Source organism: Anser brachyrhynchus, assembly GCF_964034855.1.
Source record: "Anser brachyrhynchus genome assembly, chromosome: Z".
Classification (NCBI taxonomy): Eukaryota; Metazoa; Chordata; class Aves; order Anseriformes; family Anatidae; genus Anser; species Anser brachyrhynchus.
The window spans coordinates 35751850-35757849 of record NC_137697.1 but is presented as its reverse complement, the minus strand read 5'-3'; positions in this window follow the sequence as shown (position 1 = coordinate 35757849).

Genomic DNA, 6000 nt, shown 5'->3' with positions numbered 1-6000 from the left:
GTTTAAACAAGACAAGAGTGAGTTTCCTAGTGGCAAGGAATTTCATGCAAAAATCCATCAGAATTAATGTGTGTCCCATGACTTTGACACTCAGCAGTTACAGAACAAATCATCTCCATTTCATTATAACTGCCCCCAAATAAAATGTCTGTTATGGATATACACACAGAATGTATACAGCCACAAAGTTGTTCCTTTTCTGACCAAGGCTGGGCCAAGCACAAGCAATTATAAATTTATTTGAAATTAGCTTCTTAAGTCATCTTTTAGTTTTGTCACTAAACCTTCATATATCAAATATACTAGCGTAACTTAAATGCTTGGTGGCTTTTGCCCATCTTACAACGAAATTTCAGGATGATCCTCTAACATCTCATCTCCCATCTTCCACGAGGAAAGAGTGGGGGGCAGCAAAACCTGTCACTAATACTTAAGCTTCCTGCAGCAGGCTGGCTACAAGCATAGCCAGGATAATAATTTGTACCCTCCTTCAACCACACATACAGTCTTTATTCAGCAAATAGCAAAGTCATTTCACACCATGCCAAAGGTCAGCTTTTGCTGTATTAATAGCTGCTCTGGTAGGGTCAGTGTTGTGCTATCCTACATTTTTTCCGGGGCCTGGAGATGCAATTTCCTACAATCTGCAGGCAATTTCCCACCAATTTTCTTGGGGAGCTAATAGGCTGTGACAGGAGATGGAGCTAGCAAGCAGCAGGCGGCTTCAGAAAAGACAAATTGCATCTCTGCCACCTAACTGGGCAATCTAGAAAGACAGAGTTTATAGCTTTGTAGTGTTATTGGGCCCCATGCTAACAGCAAATCATTCAAGCTGCTATCTGAATTTCATATTCTTTTCCTTTTGAATTTGTTATCACCACATATCACTTTGCAGCCCTTTTTCTACAAACGACAGCTAAAAATGGATCATGTATGATTACTAGTTTAACTGCCTTTTAACTAGACAAGTCTTGCTAAATGCAATTCACATTCAGAAACAGAAATATACAGCCTCACTGTTAAGCACAGTGATATTTTCGATTATTTTCATACTTGTCAAGGTACAAAGCAGATGGCTACAAAAAGGGATTGACTTGTAAGCTCAATTCAAATGAATCATACAGTGCAAACTATGGGAACATTTTAAAAAAGCCACTACAGTGAGCACACCTATTGTGGTAAAACATAAAAAAAAAATTTAAAAATCCCCACTTATCACATACAGTACAAAATGAAAGTATAAAAAAGCCAAATATCACTGATAAGTTCTATCTCTACTCTACCGGAGCTTGAAACCTAAAAAGTGAAATTGAACAGTCTACAACCAGTTCAAAAACATCTGTACAATCAAATCATTTACCTTACTGATTTAAAATGATTTGGAGAGTTAGTAAAATTAGCAAAGCTTTAAGAACGTATTACCGTATCTACTGTAACATAAATTAAACTGATCCACGAACCCTCACTTAAGGTACAAAAAATAATGAATTAAAGAAAATGATTCAAAGGCACATAACACTAGCAACTATTGCAAGTTATATCTGTCACTGCACTTCCCCCTTTCTATTACCGCAAACCCAGGGGATAAATACTGTAAACACATTTTATTACAGTACCCTGTATATCTGCATGTTTCACTTCAAAATATAGAAGAACAAGTTTTTGAAGGCATGGAGATTATTAAAAACTAACAACAATACTCATGATACTTAGCAAAATTTGCAAGGTTAATTTTTTCCCCCTCTGTCAATAAGAATAAATTAGGTAGAATTAAAAAAAAATTCCATCTAAATTATTGCTGTCCACTGGGAGATAGAATTAGTTTGTGTAGTGTACTGACATGTGTAAAAATTTACTATAATTCAACCCTAATGATTTTTTTAATTACTTAAGTAATGAAAAAAAGTAAAATTACAGTGAACAAAGCATTGAAATATTCTAACATACATTTGAAAACTCTCAGATTTCAACCACTCACCATTAATATCCCCATTTCGTTTTTGTGTTTTTTAATAAGTTACAGCTAACTAAAAGTATTGCAGAACTAAGGAAAAATTATAAATAGAGTACCAGGTCAATAATTTGCACTCAACAAAGATGATCATCTGCATAAACAAATTAAAAAAAAACAACAAAAACAACTATCAAAACCATTCAAAAACCACAAATATTTTCTTTAAAGGATTCATTAATAAAACACAAAAGAATACCAGGACTTGAGAATCTTGAATTTAAACTAAAATCAATGATTTCTGTATACAGGTTTATAAACTTTTTGAAGTACACATTCAAAAACTCAGTCATATCCTAGATTAGTGAATAGTCACTGAACTGATGTTAGAAGTTCACACCCTACATAATTATCAATCAGAAAGACAGAGAAAGTTATTATTACTGTAAAAGACATGAAAAATCTGTAGAGGACTAATACGCATTCAAGAGGAGACACATGGGAGCACAGCAGTAAACTGGTCCCTGTAGAAAAAGCTTATTTCAGAAAGTAAATTTAATGTGGCCATGAAAGTCAGATTGCTGAACCCCAAAGTTTTGTGGCACACATGACATTCTAAGCAAATACCAAAGTGACATTAGGGTCATTTACATACCCAACGGCAGAGTTTGGCTGATTCCCCAACCATAAAAATTACTTTAAATTTGTAAAGCCATCAGATTATATATTTACTTGAAACCTTATCAAGAAAATACTCAGGTCCAGCTGCAGAAAACCAACCAACCAAACAAACCTCTAAGCCAATAGCTGGATTATTTTTTAAGAATAAAGGAAAGCTTGGTTGTTCTCCAAAACATCTTGCCACAGCAAACCACAAAATAAGAGTTATTAGCTTATCATAATTGCAGCCAATTTTTAAAGTAATGGAGTAATCCACTGTGGATTGTTGTGAGGAAGTGGAACAAAGACTGTGAAATGAACAGATGGATTTTATTTTAAACAAATTAGGCTCACTACCCGGGAAGTAACAAGTGATTTCTAAGTTTCCCAATGCTATGGGTTAGCTTCCATTTATGATTCTTTCATTCTGCTTGTTAACTTTTTAAAACTGCCATTAAAATCTGTTCTTGAAAGAAAACTGGCGTTTACTATTTTTCAGTTACAAACCATCACCTCCACTTTTTATGCTAATGTCAGAGTATATACAGGGGGTAAGGAAAATATAATAGTATGTTTGATTACTTAATCTCCAAACTATGTGTTATCTTTGCCTAACTCATTCTTGGCAAAAACAAAACAAAAAACAGACAGATAGAAATAAGGTTCAAGAGATACTGTACCTTTGTACTGTAAACATAACAAAGACAGCCCTTGCCAAGCTGTATGCAATAGCAACTGCCTAGTGCTCCTTGCAGTGTCTCTCTATGAATCAATATAATCTTACTGCGGGAAAAATTGCACATGAACTTTTAGGAGAGAAACAATCTCAAAATCAACTTTTTACCTCAGGAGCCACCACAGAATTTTTATACGGTGAGTCAACTACACTGACCAATAATTCTGCAAACAATAAAAGTATGAACAATGACACTATCTTATCCCTGGTTACTTGCTTTAGTAAAAGTAAATTATTACAACATACATTGGCTGATACTATCGATGCAGCTATCCACTGAAAGATTCGTAGACCACAGATTTTCCTGTGGTCTATGCATCAGCAACAGACTTGTTAGACACAAAATTCTTACTGGAGCGTGAGCCAGAAAGGGTGCAGTTTGATGTTCAGCTTCTAGGAGCAAGCTGTGGAACGTGGCAATAAGGAATATGGAGAGGAAAAAAAAAAAAAAACAAAAAAACAACAAAACAACCTCCTCAGATTTGAAAGTATAAATGATGCGAGTCCCCACGTCACCAACTTTGTTTTCTGAGAGAAGCACTTTAGCTCCAAAGAAACACAAATCGAGATTTCTCAAGAATTATTATATTGTAGAAGTGATAGATTCCTTTGTTTCGAGGTACAGCATCTTTAAGAACATTCTGCCCACTGAAAATAAAGCACTCCTAATTCATTCTTATTTCTCTTTGTGTTTTCTTGTATTGAATTTGTAGATTCTTTTTTTAAGTTACAAAGAAAAAAAATAAACTCAAAAGCAAAAAATCCCCACACCCACGTGCTAAAATGTGTTCTAAACACTGTTTTGGTTCTTTTAGAGATATTTCTTTTTTAATGAGTGGATGAGGTCTCCTATATAGTTCAACAGAAATTGAGTAAACTCAGAAATGACAGTAAGCTAGAACCACAAGGCAGATTTTTAAAGCACAGTATGTCTAGTTTCCCTAGCAAAATTTACCATGCTGCACTAAGCACTTAAGCTGCAATGGGACATCTGGGAGCATGTTGCTGAAAATGGGATTATCAATTGCTGGAAAGCTGAGTTTTAGCTACAAAAATATTAGGCAATGGAAAATGTTGAGAACTGGTTGTGATTTAACTCCCTTTCCTCTTAGGATTATATGACTGCTTGTGAATGTCAAAGAAACATCCACTTCCAATTCCAGTTCAGGTGTCCTTGAATTACCAGGCAGAAAATTTATGGAGAAATAGTCTTCAGTGAAATTGCATACTGAAACTTTGTTCTAAGTAAATTTTGTGGATCGCTTGTTAAACTACCACTAAAACAGGTTGGAGCAATAGGTGATCTCTTTCCTTATTTATTTTTTGCCCTCAATTCTTTCATTCTTTCTGGTGTTTACCAGGTCCTACACTGAGTTGCTTCAGCTCTCCCATTCTGTTAAAAAAGGACTCAAAATGACACAATGACGAAACTGACTCAAGTCTTGCATACACCTACCATCATCACATTATTTCTATGCATTTTTGATGAAAAAAAGAAAAAAAGGAAGAGGAGAAGAGTGGAGAAGAGCGGAGAGAAAATCCTTTCAAGAGACCACACAGTTGGAGACAGTTCAGCTTCTCCAGCTAAGTGGCATAAGGTGTAGCACTGTTATGAGTCTGAAATGTGGATTCAGCACTCTTCCACTCTTCTTTAGCGTGCAAATATTAAGATCCATTTTTGTTGTTGTTTTTTTAAAATCACTGGAATGGTGGAACTTCCCCCCAACAACTCAAAATTGCATCAATACAACAGAAAGTATGAAGGACTGCAACAACTAGATAGTATGATCCCATAGTTAATGTATGGGCAGTCGTTTAGGGGGAAAATAAACAAACAGCCAAACAAAAAAACGTACCAAAGCATCCATTTGTTTGTCTGCATTTACGTCACTGCAGTAAATTAGATGCTTCTGGAAATTCTACCTGCACTACCAATGCAAAGATGAGACAAAAGTGGTCAGTCATTTATACAGAAAAGTATTCATGTGATGAAATGACAGATTGTATTTTGATGCTTATTAAAAAAATAAATGATATGAACTTCATATTCCTCTTGGTGCTCCCTCTTCCTTTTAGTGTTCCCTCTTCCCTTTAAAAAATAAATGCTTTTGAAATGTTAAATGAATTTGAAAGAATTAATGTGGATGAAAATTATTTCTCAAGAACTAGAGACTTGTGGGTTGATGTGGGGAAATATCTTTGTTCTGAATTACAGTAAAAAAAGATGTACCCTGCCACACTGACAACGGTATTGCATGGAATATTGTCATGATGTTATGCACAACTGACTTATAGAAGTTGATGCCTAGTACACGTACAAAATATAGTATTTAGAACTTGCAAAGAATTTAGTTCAGTTGAATTGATACTACCACAAATCTCCCGTTCACCAGTTATTGTTTGCACTGACATCCAGTATGTCATTTGTAAGGACTCCCTGCTTCTGTCTGGCATTACTGTTTGCCAGAGTGGCATTCAGACATCTCTGAATACTGAGGGCCACCCAGCAAACAAAGAATGTCCCAGAAAGGGGCTAATCAAAGGAATCTTTTAAGATTGTAATTAAATTGACAGAAAATAATAATTACCTACCCCATAGTTACTGCTGCACCCTTTTTTCCATTTTCTTTCCCAGTGCCCTGTTACTGCTGGT